Source organism: Erpetoichthys calabaricus, chromosome 6 (assembly GCF_900747795.2).
Source record: "Erpetoichthys calabaricus chromosome 6, fErpCal1.3, whole genome shotgun sequence".
NCBI lineage: Eukaryota > Metazoa > Chordata > Cladistia > Polypteriformes > Polypteridae > Erpetoichthys > Erpetoichthys calabaricus.
The window spans coordinates 105,460,057-105,477,706 of record NC_041399.2 but is presented as its reverse complement, the minus strand read 5'-3'; the positions used below and the strand labels follow the sequence as shown (position 1 = coordinate 105,477,706).

Below are 17,650 nucleotides of genomic sequence, written 5' to 3'. Positions count from 1 at the left end.
AATGTGAGAGGGGTTGGGGTGGGAGTTTGCTTCCTGGCAGATCCAGCATCCTCGATTTGAATCTCACACGTGGTTGTTGTCTGAATGGATGTTGAACACTCTACCTTTGTCTACATGGATTTTTCTCTTGTTAATATGGTTTCTCCCTCATCTCCAAAGATGTGTATGTTAGGTGAGTTGGTAATTGTTAAATTCTCCTTGTGTGGATTAGACAGTATTGTGGTTGTTTAAAAACAAACAAACAAGCAAAAATAAATAAACAACCGAGCTATATTTAGATTAGACTCAGTAAGTCCCTTATGGTCTAGGCCGAGTTTTCCACCTTTTCCAGATAATCACTAGAGTTGGCATCCTAGATGTCACCATACAGACCCGAAAGTTAAAAGTTGAGGACCAGAATGTTATACATAAAACTGTATTGTGAAAAAAATATAATTTAGAGCTGTTGAGTTATACAAATATTTAAATATCAGACTGAAATGTTAATAGCTTTATTCATCTGCCACAAACTGGGCCTTTCCACTAGGACAGCTTGTAGATCATATGAAACCTCTCCTCTAGTCACTGTAAACTGATCACTAGTTACTTGCCTGTATTGTATAATTCATTATAAAACGGGATTATTCTGAACCTCTTGCAAATAGCTCTTGTCTTAAATGCTTGATTTTTAGATGCAGTATATCAAAACAAATTTTATAAAATAATCCATGGGGGGCTAGTGTTGCAGCGCTTAGCAGTATTACCTTGTAGCTCCAGACTCCTGGGTTTGATTCTTGACTCGACCTGTGACTCATTTTATTTATTCTCCTCCTCCTCGCCTGAAGTTTATTCCAACATGCCAAACATTTGCATGGTAGGTTGACACCTGTGTTAAAGTGTAGGTGTAAAAGTGACAGTGTCCTGTGACTGAAAGGCATTCTGCCAGGGTTGGTCACTGCCTTAAGACTGGTATTGCCAAGATTATAGTTACCTGTGTCCCTGTAGAGACAAATAGGTATTCAGAAAATGGTTGGATGGATAGACGAAGACATGGAGGAGCCCGCTTTAGTGATACAGATATCAAACAGTTTATGAAATATATAACATGTTGTTGTTTAGAATTGTACCGTCTCACACCTAATAAAATACCACCCTCTCCTCCAACTGCTTGTGAGGCATCTTATAAATCATTCCAGCCATGTGAGCATCTTTCAGGCAAAGGATTAGAGAATTAATGCTTCCAGTCCCTTTCTGTTTCTTTTTTTATTCTAGTAATGAGAGCCAATGAAACAAGTGAGCTTACAGTATATTCTATAAAAAATACAGTAAATGCTTTCAAGTACAAATTATGTCAATTTTTTATTAAAAAGTATTAAACACATGTTATTGTAGACTTCTAAATGTTGTGTTTTCTAACATGGATGTATATGTCATATGTTCGATGTTGTCATGACTTTCTGGGCTGCATCACCAGTGCGTGTGTGTGTATGTGCAGGCCCCTATACAGTAATATACAGTATTTTTAGTAGTTTGGCATCTGAATGTTTGCTAGAGCAGATCATGAGTGAAAACAGAGTGGCTGACCTTAGTCTATCTGCTGTTTAGAAGTGGAGCCTTGTTAAAGGACAAATACAAGACCAAAAGGTGAAGTTTATGATAGCGTTTCTTCTTGAGTGACGCTTTACAGTTATACTTTTGTCCAATTGTTTACAACCAAAAAATCAAATCCAAACCCATTTTTTAGGTTGAAGAGCAAAGAATGCTTTTGTTGTTCAGAATCCCTAAAGCCATAGAGATTATGTTTAGTTCAAGACAAGCCACTGTATTTCCCTTGGATTTTTAATTAGGGGATATTTTCTGTCACTGTCTAACCAAGAATCAAAATAATACTCTTAATATTTCTGTTTTTTCAACAAAGAAAGCATATAAATAATACATTGATTTCTTCTTTATCAAAAAGTAGACTTTTATAAAAGTGTGCCAGCTTTATAATGAACAAATGCAAATGGAAATGGGTTTTACAAATTATTGGTAAATTAATATGACTGACTGTAAATTCAGTGACTTAATTATTATATACACGTGTGCATATTAACATTTATCATAAGGAATTTTGCACCGTTTTAAAGTTTTGTTAGTTTAGTTGAGAATTACAGCCAGCTGATATTAACCGTGCGGGCAACCTTTATTACTCTCGCTATCATTCACAGGAGATATTATATGCATCGAAACAGTGTCATGAGGTAACTTAACCGCTCCACTGGGCAACTGCTGATGCTAACCTTATAGTAAATAAGTATTTATGCATGTATACTGCACTGCTTATAAACTTTCCTAAATAGTTTCATGCCTTCTATGGTTGAATTTAAAAGTAAAAATAAAAGACACTTTGCTAAATAGCACATATAAAATATGTGATGTTGAAATAGAATCATACAGTTTATCAGTATATATTGACATCCATGACAGTTTTCACTATTTCTTCAAAACTAGTAAAAAGAAAAGAATGTTTTATACCTTTTATAAAACAAATTTTACAGATTTAGAAAGTATAAAGAGTAAAAGAGCACCTAGAGTAGTTCACATTACAGCACATTAGTTTTGTAGAAATTACATTATGAACTGCATTACTCAGTCTAAACTCTCCTCATGACCTGATTTATATTTCTCCTTTGGGACCCCTCTTCTAGATTATGAAACATTCTTTATAAAAATACCACTAGTGCTTTTATTCCCCAATACTTATGCCTTTGATTTATAACATGCACATTTCTATTCATTTCAAATGGATTTTTGAAAATCTTTCTCTTGACACATATATTACTGTTGAAATGTAATTGTTAGTTTTGTGTGGGGGCCGACGATGGTGAAGACGAGAGCAAGATTCCAATTATTTTTTTCTTACTCTTTTCCATTTCACATATTAAAACACAGAATGTAGTATTTTCAGCCTTTGTTTTCTTTGCTCTGCTTCCCTACAGGGTATTTTTTACATCTGAGATATTAGAAGTTGAAGACTACCAAATTAAAACTGGCTTATGTAGTAAACAGGATGTTTAAGTTGATTTTAATTATCTTTAGGTATAAAACAATGGGTGCCTCAGATAGCAGTAGTTTTGCAAGCAGATCAAAGGGAAGCCATGGTCCACAATACAGACTGCTTTTGCATTACTTAACAGCACTGAGGTGAACCTAAGAAAATGGTCTAATCAGATGATGATGTGCCTGTGTATTTATATATGCCTGCCAGACCTGGCTCAAGTATACTTAGTCTGTATTTGCAGCTCCCATCATATAGACATTAAGAAAACATATTAGGTAGTACTTGTTTTAAAATGTGTGTATCTGAAAAAACAAAGGATTTAAAAAGTTTTTTTTCTCAATCTTAAATAATTTGGGGAAATGTTTATAATTTAACCCTTGTCTCTACATATGTTATAGTTATGTCCCTTAACCTTTTTCCCCCACTTTGCATTCTCTTAATTGAAGTTTTTGGCTGTTGTGTGTTCCAGCCATTAATGATTTCCACCAAATTTCTTCTGTATAATGCCATGAGTGGCTTGATATCACTAGTCAGGCTGCAGAACCCCCTAACTCAATGGCAAATTTCATGGTCAATTGAGCTTGTCCATTTCTCCTAAATATCATGCAGTTCACACTTTTAGCAATCCAATAAAAATGTATCACACTTTTTTTTCCATTTCAATCTGCCTTTCAGTATGCAGCATGATCTGAAAGGAATGCGAAAGTGCATTACATTAAATATAAAATATTAAATATATATTATTCTATTTTATTTGAGCTTGTACCAGGATCCCACAAATAGTAAAGCTGTAGGCTTGATAAATTTTGTGTTACAAATGCTGCAAGACCTGTAGGTGTCTCCTGATGAGTTAACTCGACAAAGTATATCCATCTTGTTTGAAAACCTGAAAAACTGTTCTGCAGTACCCTGGAGAAAGTGCAATGAAAACTTTGTCTAATATGTATTATCTAATTATTATTATTATAACTTTTATAATAGAGCAATAACCAAGGTGTAACAGAAAAAAAAATAGCACATGCAGCTATTGGGAGTTAAATTCACAGATTGTATGAACTGATTATCGAGTTAGCTTAGTTTTCTTCCTGCTTGTATTACTGACTATTTGAAATGCAAACTGAAGAGTTCTCTTTTTTTAAAACCTTTAGGTCACACTGCTCAGTTTAGTGTCAAATAGAATAAGTGAGCAAATAGAGAAAAATGTGGCATTATGTTTAAGAAGCAAACAAATGTAGTGTATATCTTGGCATTGCATATCCCTGCTTTCTTTTTGGTTTTATTTGATTGAATAGAAAAGTGACATAGCATTAAATTTTCTGTCTAGAGTGAGGAAAGCCAGAACAAGCTAATGTAAAAGGAAATGGTGTTTAACTTTCCTTCCTTGAAAGGCAGTCAAGTCAAATCTGCTAAGGTCCCTGTATGGCTTGTCATAGTTTGTTTTGGTTCTAGTTATTCATGATGTTTTTAAACTATTGGTCACTCATCATACCTATTTATACCTATATAGTTTACATTTCTCTATCTGGGGAATAAAAACTGTTAGGCTAGAACATAGAAAAGTAAAATATATCACTTACACCTAAAGAGGATGATGATGATGAAGACATTGGGTTACACCATGAAGAAGTCTTTTTAGATGTAGACAGACTTAACCAAATTATTGTATAAAATCATGTGGCAATTTTATTAACTGATTATTATAAACATTGATCAGGGCTAAATAACTTAGTCAAAGGGGAATCTGACTCTAAATGGTAAAAAAAAATATCGAAACAGATACCTTATTGCCTGTGTGTCGCTACTGACAGCTTTGTATAAATGCCCCATTTACTGTGTATTTTATTAAAAAAAAAAATAAAGAAAGAAAAAAGATGCAGTCATTCAAATAAATGGACAGATCAGATTTTCTGCTGTAATTGCATCCTTAAATGGCCAAGATTAAATCCTACAAATATTTCCCATTTTTGGTTCCTTGCCAAAGCACTGTGCTAAATACAGCTGTTCAAACAGTTAAAAGAAGAAGCTGAGGAACCGCATGATTGTAATGTCCAACCAATAATTTACATGTCGCTCCCTAGCTGTCATTTTAATAACCTACAGATTCTCATATTCAGAAACCAGCAGTAGTATTCTTGCAACGAATGACTTTTACATTTGAAAAGAAAACCTTTAGCTGCAGTGTGATACGGTGTCAATCAATGCTTTACTTTTATGATGTTAAATAAGAATGTATTACTTTGAACTCTAAGGGCTTGAATATACAGTACCATACTGCTACTCTTTCAAGACCTGTCAAAACCCACTCAGTTTCTGCCTCTCCTACACAAAAGGAGTCTGAGTTTAATGTTTTAGAACATGCTGTAGATAAGAAAGCAACAGGCAAATACTACCAAGGGACATGGAGGATTTAACTTTTTGGTTCACTGAATGTGCTTTCTTAATACTGTATGTTAGGCTAGGAAGCTTTCAGAAAGTATTGGTAGCACATTTGCCAAACATGCAGGGCTACTTCTGCTTATTCAAGTAATGTAATTTAACCCAAGCATCACATTGCACTGCTTATCTTGTACAACATAACTGAAGAGCTGCTACTTTATTTGCTTGTTTTGGTGAAAAGGACAGCATAATGTAGGATGTTTAGAAAACAAATCTATAAAGTTGGAATATGAACATGTAGGCTATTTGTAATAGTAAAATAGATGGCGTAGCCTATGTAAGTAAAGGTGATTTCATGAAAGCTGTAACTGCTCTTTCTTCTTGTGTTCATCCATTATTGGCCTACATTATATTACCGTCTTGTCTCTTTTTCATTGGCCGTGTTTTTTTTTTTCTTTTTCGGGTGAACTGCCACAACTGTTGTCCTGGTAATTTAGTCTATGCACTGTCACCTTGAGAAGCAAACAGAAAGCAAATTTCTTGAATGTACAAACATATTGAAGATGTATGTATTTATGTATGTATAAGCATTATAAAAATGGAAGAAAATGAAAAAGATAAAATGGTACTGCTTTTTTTTTTGTTAAGTATGTAAAAGCACATGTGCAGTTTATGAAGTATAAAAAATATTTAATAATGTGTGCAAAAGTCAACCAAATAGTGGTAAGTTGACATGATTGGGAGTTTGTGTGCTAGCAGGTTCTACATCTAATTGTTTATCATTGTTAATCGTTTGACTTTTTATTAAACTTGACAGTTTTGGATGAATGTTGCTTAGCAGCAAACCTGTGCTAGTGACTAGGTTCTATCATGCATTGTGAAGGATTTCAGTAAAGGTTTGGTGTTTGTAAGTTAGACATCTATGTGTGCACACTTTCCCTGTTTTGCTTGCTGTTGTAATTACAGATAAAATATATGCGTTTATAAACTTGTCTGCTGAAATGTAACACATGTATAGGTTGTAGGTAGACTGTTTATTAAAATGAAAAAAAGAAACTCGTGTTCTTTTTTTCTCTCCTTACATACTGCCTAAACTTAGTATAAAATTTAACTGTCATTTTGAAGTTTCTTCAGGCATTGTTTTTATAGGGAAGCATGCAATAACATTGATAGCTGTTTTCCTACCTGAAACACGTATACTTTTAGTTAAGAAAATTTTGTTTTGTTTTATTGGTTTAACAAAATCCATCGCTCAATTTCCTGAATCCAGTTTTTCCATTTTATGGTCATGGGACACAATAGCCAATCCCAGGAGCATTAAGCACAAGGCAGGAACTAATCCTAGACAATACAATGTTGTTTGTTTTTTGGTTTACTCAAATGTGCACATTCTCATAGGGTCAGTGTAGAGTCCCTGGGTTAACCTAACTTGATTACCTTGGAGACAAATGTCCACTAGACCAGGAAGTGAACACAGCTCCTAAGAAATATTGATCGTCGAGTCCAATACTGAATCGTGGAGGATTATACACCAGTATCCTTATGAAACAATGGAAACTGTGAACGGAATTTAATGCCTTTATAATTTAATCTTCAATTCAAAGTCATTTTATCTCACAAATTTACCCCAAACCAACACGCCTGCTCTATCCACAGTTATATGTCCACTGTGAATGCACTGCCTGAAGCTATTGCCAGAATAAGCACACAAATATAGTATGCCTATGATGTCAAAGAAATGTTTCCTAACAACTATTTAAAATGCTTCATAAAACAAGAAGAAACCATATCCCATAGTCTCTCTGTCTAAGCACTCTATGAATCTGCTACTGGTATGCCAGTTCCTAAAAATACATTATATATGTATCTAGGATTCCGGGATTTATTCAGAAATGCATATTCACCCATGGTCAATATGTCTCAGAGTATATTCGTCATAGCTTAGTAGAGAGAGTGAGATTGAAAACTATACATTTAGAGGGTTTTAAAAAATTGTTTTGGAGAGTATATTATGAACTGTGTCCATCAATTGTAAATCAGTATATATAGCACACTGATTTCCAAGACAGCAATAGTCTAAATCAAATGTGACTTTCTCCAGTGAAGTATATGAGCACTATGATAGTTTCTCCCGTCTAATTTACTCCATCATAAACTATATCTGTCGAGTACATGTCTGTTGGCAGCATTTCACCCAGAGCAAATTTATGTGAGTACGTGTAATCCACAATGTTTTCCTGTCAGATGCACAGAGAACTGAGTGGCAGAGCATCGATCAAGCGGAACAAAATTCTGAGCCTTCTCTCGACTTAGAGCTTGGTTTATTTAAATGAAATCTTTAATTCTATTACTGTATTTTATTGTTTAAAAAAAATCTAAAAAAAAGATTTATTTTCCCCTGCTAACAAGAATCAATAAAGAAATCAAGTGAAGAAAATTTAAATAGCTTGGTGTTTAATAAACTTTTAAAAAAATATCAGTTGTGCCAAGATGTGATGAATACATGGATGTATTGTTTAGCCAATACATATAGTGCATAACACACTACAAATATTTTTGAAGATGAACATATTAATTTATATACAGGCTATGTATAGGCACACATATACACAGCAGTGTATGTACATACAGTACATGTTTATGTGTGAATGCAGTGTAGAACTGTGCATTTGTATGTGCATTTATGCACATGATACACATCCCAGTTCAATCCCCACCTACGGTATGCGAGTCTGTATATGTTTAGATTTATGTATTTTTTCTTCTTTCATGTAGGTAAAGTCCGGTTAAGATTGTAGTCTCAATTGTAAAATGACCACATATAAACTGATTATCTAGAAGACATTACCAAGCAGTTGTAATCTTCTCCTCAAGCTATTCCACCATGATCAAAGTGAAAAAAACAATCGAAACCCTGTTTCGTTGTTTGTCTCTGTAAGTTTTTCTTTTGCCAAAAACTCCTGCTCCCTGCAATTACTCTTGATCTGAATTCACTACCTTGATGCATTATGCTGCTTGAAAGACATGTTCTAAAACTTGGGCCAGCATTTTCACCTTCTAATGCATTGTAGAAAAGAGATCAGTAGTGATAGCTTGAAGATAAAAGCTTTCCGACTTTGAATCCTGCACTAGTGTGGAATTAGCACATTCTAATTTGGCCCTCTGTCTTTGTGTGAGAAGGTAAACTACTGTCATTTATGAGGTTGGATTCTTCCAAATGCTGTTGGGACAGGGTCCAGCCCACCACAATCCTGAATTGGGTTATGTAGGTTTGAAAATTTTACGTTAACATGGATTGGAAAGTTTTTTTTTACCTTGTATATACAATATACATTATAGATTTATATTATTAATTAGTTATAAACATAATGCAGCTTAGCTTCCTCTGATATTAACAATCTGAATGTTAAATTTGCTTTAGCAAATAACCTGTTCTGTGCTTTGGAAACCTCAGATGACAAGAGATGCATTCACTGAAAGGCACACTTTCAAGTTGAGTTGTTGTTATGGGTATTTTGTTTTTTCCTTGCTGTAATTGCCTCAGTTTGAAGTTATCAGGCTGGAACAAGCGGCAAATCTAGTTTACGCTTTGGAGGCGAAGTCACTGGGACTGACTTGTGTAGGATGAGGTTGAAAGTAAAAGAATTTTGCATTTTTTGAATGATATAGTAATAGACCTGCAAGGTTTTATGCCTCTCCAAGATGGCAATGATTTTAATTTAACTGAGAGCTGAATGCAGTGCTGAAAGTTTTATTTAAAGTGAGACAGAATATACATTTACTGCATGAAGCAGCATATAAATGATCATTTGTTTTATTTTGCACTTTACATCAAAACTACTAGAAAGATAAATTCTGAGTGTGAGACACTGAATTATTAATAATGTATTTAAGAAAGTTGCCATATATATATGTATTCAATGCAAGATCCTGTGTATTCTATTTTTAGTATTTGCTTTGTTTCTTCACCTACATGAAGCCAGCAATGACAAATGCCCATTTGCCTGCCAGATTACAAACATAGGTCATCATGAAGCATAATCAGACTACACACACACATATTATTTATATATATATATATATATATATATATATATATACATACATACATGCACACGGTGTAGAAAATAAGTATTGAACATGCTAATTTAATACTTATTGTAGAAGCTTTTGTTTGTAATAACAGCTTCGTAACACTTCGTATATGACGAAACCAATCACCTGCAGTGCACAGTTATAATTTTGACCCATTCTTCTAAAGTGTCCGTCTTTAAATTTTGAAGATTCAAGTGGGCCCTCTTGTGAACCCTGATCTTTAGTTCCTTCCACAAATGTTCATTTGAATTTAAGTTAGGTGATTGACTGGGACATTCTAACAACTTGATTTTCTTTCTCTGAAACAAATTGAAAGTTTCCTTTGCTGTATGTTTTGGATCGTTGTCCTGCTGGAAGGTCCACCCACGTTTCATTCTTATCATCCTGCTGGTTGGCAGAAGATTTATTTCAAGAATCTCTCAGTACATGGCCCCATCCCTCATTCTTTAAATTACTTGAAGTCTACCAGTGCCATGAGATGATTAACAGCCCTGCAACGTGATGCTTCCACTTCCAAACTTCACTGTTGGTATAGTGTTTTTTGGGTGATGTGCAGTGCCATTTCTCCTCCAAACGTGGTATGCAGTATGATGGCCAAAAAAGTTCAACTTTGACCTTGTCTGACTAGACTTCATTCTCCCAGTATATCGTAGGCTTTAATTAAGTTTCAACATGCCCTTTCTTCAGTAAAAGAGTCTTGCAGGGTAAGCGTGCATAGAGGCCATGCCAGTGGCGTGCATTGCCTGTTGTTTTCTCTGTAACAATTGTACCTGCTGCCTCCAGGTCTTTCTGGAGCCCTTTCCAAGTTGTCCTTGACTGTTGGGCTCCTCTTCTGACTATTCTTCTGAGTCCTTGGTCAAAAATATTGTGAGGAGATCATGTGTGTGGCCAGTTGATGGTGGAGTGATGTTCCACTTGTTGATAATGGCCCCGAGTGGTGCTTACTGGATGTTTGAGAAGTTTTGAAATATGTCCTTAACCAGTTCCGTTGATATGGTTTGCAACAGTCAGGTGGCAAAGGTCTTGGGAGAGCTCTTTGCTTTTACCCATCATGAGATGTTTCATGTGTGACACCTTGGTAGCAAAGCACCTTTTTATAGCCCATCGATATGTACTAACCCAGCTGAAAACAATTTGTACAGATAGGAGGCTGAATTACATCCTAACTACTTACCGATTTCAGCTGGTTCCTTGTCTGTTCTACCTTTGGTGTACTGATTTTTCTTAGTGTGTTCAGTACTTTTTCCCTGTGTCATTCCTCTTTATTGCACATACCTTTATTTATATCCTTTAATGTTGTGGATTCTTTATGCTTGTGGATTTCTTGAGTAAATATCAGTTTCTGGTGAGAATTTTATCTGAATAGCCTCATTGGAAATATTTTTACTGAAAAAAATGTTCATGCACCCAATACTTATTTCCCCCCACTGTGTGTGTGTATGTATGTATGTATGTATGTGTGTGTATATATATATATATATATATATATATATATATATATATATATATAAATATATATAAATATATATATATATATATATATAAATATATATAAATATATATAAATATATAAATATATATATATATATATATATATATATATATATATATATATATATATATATATAAATATGAAGATAAATGTTAAGGCAAACCATGTGTACATAGGCATTATGTATTTTTGTGAGGTTATCTATATGAATGTTATGGTACAGCATTTGTATAATAGTGGTACTCTGGATACATTTTCAATGAAAACCATTATACTCTTCTTGGAGATTCTTTCTTTTTGCCTTTCTTTCTTTCGATGCATATCCTATGGTTCAGATGCCAGGCTAAAACCTAAGCCTTCAAATTTTGCTATATCAATTCGTTTGCAAAACTAAAATTCTGTAGATTTGCTATTCAATAAATGGTCTTAAGAAATATCAGATTGTGCTCAAGTACTGTCACACTGTTGCCAAATACTGAACTTGTAAATTAAGCATAGGTGATGTTAATATTTTATTTTTTGCTTGTTCTGTCATAGAACTGTATAAAGAAAATGTTCTTAAAGCTAATTTAAGGGGATAAACATTGTATTTTTATGAAAATCACTGTTCATTCGTTTGTATATGTGGTAATGTTGTTTTTATGATTGCTGTTAAGCACATTTATTATAATTAAATTAAAAAGATGGTTTCAGATTGTTTGAATAATGTGGTTTTGTCCTTAAACTTTCTTTATCTGCCAATGCGATCAGTCTACTTAAAGCTGACCTTCTGCCGAACAACATTTAACTTTGCACGTTTTTACTCAGTGTAATTATTATTTTGTCTCCTTAATCTTAAATAATAGACTGCTATTTGATTTTATCTTTCACCATATTATACATTACTCTTCGCCACAAATTATGAACAGGTTAATATTTTTTTTTTTGTGTTCTACTGCATTCTGGGTTTTGAGATTCATTTAGCATAACCAAATTAGTTAGTTTTCTAGTGGTTAGCGTTGATGCCTCACAGCACTAGGACTCAGTTGAAATCCTAGCTCAGTTACTGTCTGTGGTGTTCGTACGTTTTCTGCTGATTCTGTGGTTTTCTCCCATAAATTAAACTCATGTAGCCGAAATTCTGGTATGAGGGTGGCTCCATGCAGACTTCAACTGGGTTTGAATATTAATTGATGGAAAAATACTTCTTTTAATGTTTCCATTTTCCATTGCAATGTTTTAATTTTCTCTCTAAAATGTCAAATTAGAAAGAATACTTTTATCACTTTGGGAGTCTTCTACAAGGCATTGTGGCTGAGGAGTGCTGCAGCACACTGCAAGAAGGTTTTATTTATTTATTTTGAACAATGACATGAACACACCTAAACAGTATGACAAATAATGTTGAATAGCAAAATACACCAAAACATTTTTCATAGCGAATATGCTGTGTTCACTGGTGACCCTGTTCATCTAATATTTTTCTGGAAATTCGACACAATGATTGCCTTAGGCAAACATTTTTTTTTTTCCCAGCACCCCATGATTTTTCTCATCACTAAGCTTTAACAACCATAAACAGAACTTCCATGCTTTACTGTAAGGTCACTTCCCGTCTACATGTGGTACTGCTTTGCCCCCATGCATTATGCATTAAAAAAAAAAAAAGCTTTAAATTGTGGGGTACATTAGGTGACCATAATGAGAGTAATACAAGTATTGCTACTGGATATATGACACTGATTCATGTGAGCCTGTATATATGTGTATGTATATATATATATATAATATACACTGTGTGAGCGTCACATGGCTAATTTGCATGCATAATTAACTATGTGCCGCTAGGAGATGAAACAAGCCTGAAAGGAGCACTGCCCCTTGTATGTCATCCTGTGAAATAGTAATGAATCTTTTGTTATTATTATAATTTCTGTTTATAAGGTGTCTCTGTTATCTTGATGGAAGAAAAAAGTGCAAAGTATCTGCACAGGTAGAATGGAAAAAATATATATTCCTGCTACACTCCTGCAATGATTTCAAATAATGGAAGAAGCAGGTCCAATGCTAACACTTTGTGATATGGTCACATACAAATATATATACAGTATATATAATAAATATATATAATAAATATATACATAATGTTTTGTTTGTGATATTTGTTCCAACTGTGTCTTTCGTTGTTTGAGGAGCAGTGGTTAGCACTGCTGCCTCACAGAACAGATCCCATTTTTGCCCACAATACTTTGTTCAGCATAGTTGGCAGAATCTTCCTTAACCCTCTGGGGCACATATAAGATCATTGCACCATTATAGTCCAATCAAAACTAGTCCAGTTCCTCCTTTTCTATTGACTTCAGTGCATTTAACAGAGTTCAGCAAAGTTCCCCGATATTTCTGAAGTTTTGCTAAACTCATGACAAAGCGAACTCCATGGAGTTCACTCATCACCAATGAGAAAACATTAGACGCATGTAAAACAATTAAGTAAAATATGACAAATGTCCATTTTTTTGATGTTTAACCAATATAATTTGTTCTGATTCCCTGGATTGCTTTACTTGCAAAATATTTGGTATTAAATCAACATTATCATCAAGTCAAATAGTCTGACATATTTGTTTTTTTACACACATCTATCAGCATGTTGTATTAAATAAAGAAAGGTTTAGTCTAATCAAGTTGCATTGCTAATATACCAAAAAGGGGCTTTGCACCAGGTTTAAGCAAAAAACATTTTGGAAAAAAAGTACAGCAAGATCATAACAGTGGAAGTTAATGGAAAAAGTGTAGTTTTATTAGTCAGTATTATTCATCCATCCATCCATCCATCCATTTTCCAACCCGCTGAATCCGAACACAGTGTCACGGGCGTCTGTTGGAGCCAGTCTCAGCCAACACAGGGTGCAAGGCAGGAAACAATCCCAGGCATGGCGCCAACCCACCGCAGCAGTATTATTCATGTAAAACAAAAAAAAAAATATACATGTAAGTACAATTCTTGACTCAACTGTCAGTTAACCATTTTTACCTTTGGGTTTTTGGTCCCTGCGGTGGGTTGGCACCCTGCCCGGAATTGGTTCCTGCCTTGTGCCCTGTGTTGGCTGGGATTGGCTCCAGCAGACCCCCGTGACCCTGTGTTTGGATTCAGCGGGTTGGAAAATGGATGGTTTTTGGTCCATTTATATATACCCCTGAAAATGGCGACCAATTACCTGAAAAAGCCGTACAGCATGTAACAATTGTGAGTTATTCATGTAACAACCAATGAAAATAGTATTTCAAAGAAATGATTTGAAGTACAGTGAATTCCTCAGTGAAGCTTACAAAATGGCATAAAAAATAAAAATATACCATTCCCACCACCAGCATAAAAACACGGTTTTAATGAGAATAGCCTATAGATACAACATGGGTCCAATTCACCTAATAAACCGATTCTCTGAGCCAATCCTGGAGTATCAATTTGCCTTCTGGTTTTCCAACCAGTGGTTTACTAGAAGACTGCTAGATAAATTTAACATTCTCAAACCTGCTTACTTCAACTCAGGGTCATGTGGGCTGTGGCCTATCCAGGCAGCTCTAGGCTCATAGCATGAAATATCCTTTAAAGGGGCACCATTCAATTTCATAGCCCACTCAGGTGAGCTCACACAGCTGGTTTGGTTAACCTAACTTAGGGAAATGAGAAGAAAAATTAACAATAGACATGGGAAAAATGTGCAAATTTCAAACTTCCTTAATTCCCGAATGTAAAGCAAAGTACTTAAAAGATTCAACAAAATTCTGTTAACAAAATGTTCCTAATAGCATTTTTTTCCTCAATGTTGGTCACATGATATTTGTTTTGTGATAAAATGGCACCACTTCCTGAATTAGTTCTTGCCTTTCTCTAGTAGATTCAACTCCTCTCCAACATTTCTTAAAAATACATGGAATGTTTCTAGTAACACGCTGGTGTCTGCAAAAATTGCTTATTTCAAAAGTAACTGAAAAGGACCAACAGTATCTATTCCCTGGATATTTTAAAATACTTAAGCATGTCTCCTCCTTGTCTCTGTTTGCTTAAACAGAACTCATTCAGTCATTCCTCACAACTCCCATCCCTCATTTCTGGAAGAAGTCTACTAACCGTCCTTTAGCATTGTTACTTTAATAAGGAAAGAAAAAACAAACCATGTTCCAAAGGAGACTTCAATGCACAGTATTTGGACCCAACACTGATCTTGATTGTCAATGATTAAAATGATTTACACTAAAAACCTTGAAAGCATTCAATTTAAGTAATGATAACAACTTTATTTCCCATAAAAGATATTAACAAGTACATTTTAAAAGTATCCTGCTATCCATTTACAAACATGTTCCAGGCTGCGGCCACTGGAACACATTAGAGAAGCATCAGGTGTAAGACGGGAACAAATCATTGAAAGTGTTGTCAGTCCAACTCAAAAATTACCATTTAACATTCTTCAGCCCAATTAATCCAGTTCACAATCCTGGGTGGATGTAGCCTGCTGTGACAGCACTGGGTGCCTCTCCTTCACATTCCTCATGCATGCACACACCTACTGTACACAGAACCAAATATCCTAATCGGCTTCTCTTTGGAGATGTTGAAAGAAAGCCCACACGGACATGAGGAGAACATGTAAATTACACACTAGCAATGACTGGATAAAGAGGTGTTTGTTAGAGGAATCTTTGAGCAAGTAACACAACATCTGTGGTTTAGTGACTCACGTCCTGCTTACAGAGGAATCGAAGAATTATGCACATCCGAATCTCTTCCTCTTAGAGTCGTCGTCAAGGTAAGTAATGGAATGGTCGTTATGGATGATGCTGCAATTTAGACCCACTGGGCTGGCTACTTTGAGCATCTGTTTAAAGCTGAATCTCTAGCTAGGATGTTGTTAATCTCTGGGTCCATGGTTCTTGAGGCTCACTGAGATTGCACAGGTGGTGAACCAGCTGAATGGAGGAAGGCTGCAGGGATTTGTGGTATCTGGAGTGAACTCCAGGCTGGTGGTAAGGCTGTCGTCCTGGTATTGCGAGCAAACATTGCTTCCATTTAGAGGACAAGCATCATCCCAACAGACGGGAAAAAGAGACTTGTCTTCCCTATCTGTAGTACTAGGGTGTTGTACCGTGTTAGCCATTATGAATGTAGAGAAAAGCCAAGCAAAATGACACCTTTTATTGGCTAACTAAAAAGATTACAATATGATTACGTCTTGACTGAAGAAGGGGCCTGAGTTGCCTCGAAAGCTTGCATATTGTAATCTTTTAGGTTAGCCAATAAAAGGTGTCATTTTGCTTGGCTTTTCTCTACTTCCCTATCTGGAAAGGCAAGGGTGAGCACATAGATTGTGACAACTACAATGGGATAACATTGCTCTCGGTGCCAGGAAAGGTCTTTGCTAGGGTCATTCTCAATTGGAATCCGTTATCACTTGCTCACCTACCAGCGACCCTGAACAGTCTGGTTTTACACCTAAGAAGTCCACCATCGACTGCACCCTGGCACTGAGGGTCCTCATGGTGTACAAACGTGAATATTGTCAGAATGTCTTTGCAGCCTTTGTCGATTTTCGTAAAGGTTTTGAATCAGTTGATCGAGCTGCCCTGTGGGACATCCTGAAACTTTGAAGGATCCCCACAAAGTTGCTGGATATCATGGCTAGCCTGTACTCTGGTACTGTGAGAGCTGTGCAGAGTGGAGACAGAACCTTTGCCTTTTTCCCAGTTGATTCTGGGGTTTGTCAGGGGTGTGTTCTTCTCCTGCTTTGTTCAGTGTTTGCATGGACTGGGTGCTGGGAAGGATTGTGGGGTCCAACAGCTGTGGTGCATCTGTTGGTTTATAGAGATTCACTGATCTTGACTTTGCCAATGATGCTGTGACATTCGCAGAGTCAATGGAGGCTCTGATCGGGGCTCTCAAGAGACTGAGCAAGGAGTCTGAGTGTCTGGGCTTGCGAGTGTCCTGGATAAAAACCAAGATCCTAGCCTTTAATGATCTCTTGGGCACAGCCATCAGCAGTGTGTCTGTCTGTGGAGAGAGTGTCGACCTTGTTGAGAGGTTTATTCATTTACTGAAGGTCCTGGTGCTTCCTGTTTTGCTATAAGTTTGTGAGACATAGATGCTATCCAGTGACCTGAGACGAAGACTGGACTCCTTTGGTACTGTGTCTCTTTGGAGAGTTCTTGGGTACAATTGATTTGACTTTGTGTCAAATGAACAGCTGCTCACGGAGTCCCAAATGAGGCACATTACCCGCATTGTGAGGGAGCGTCAGTTACAGCCTTACGGCCATGTGGTGCGATTCTCAGAGGGTGATCCGGCTCACAGGATCCTAACTGTCGAGGAGCCAAGTGGCTGGACCAGGCCAAGGGGATGTCCACATAACACCTGTCTGCGGCAGACAAATGGTCATTGCTGGGAGGTGGGACTGGAATGTGTGTCTGCCTGGGGGGTTGCCAACCAAGATCCTGAGCTGTTTTGTCATGTGGTGGCTGTGGCAATGTGCTATACCAGTGCATGCTCCCTGATATAACCTGAAAAACCAGTTATTGGATTTGAACCTGGGATGCTGCACCGATGAAGGGGCAGCGCGAACCATTGGGCTACCTCGAATATAGACAAGGAAAATTAATTACATTTTTGGATCATGGCTGAAAGCAAA

At 36.1% G+C, this 17,650-nt stretch overlaps 1 protein-coding gene across 2 annotated transcripts in view; it reads left to right on the top strand.

Annotated features, from left to right (window-relative positions):
• The window catches only part of rnf152 (ring finger protein 152), a 214,787-nt gene extending 205,583 nt beyond the window's left edge, over positions 1-9,204 (top strand). For both annotated transcript variants that reach the window (XM_051929369.1, XM_051929370.1), the window contains one exon: positions 11-9,204. The gene's annotated coding sequence lies outside the window, so the exon portion shown is untranslated. The remainder of the gene's footprint in view (positions 1-10) is intronic.
• The last annotated feature ends 8,446 nt before the right edge of the window (positions 9,205-17,650 follow it).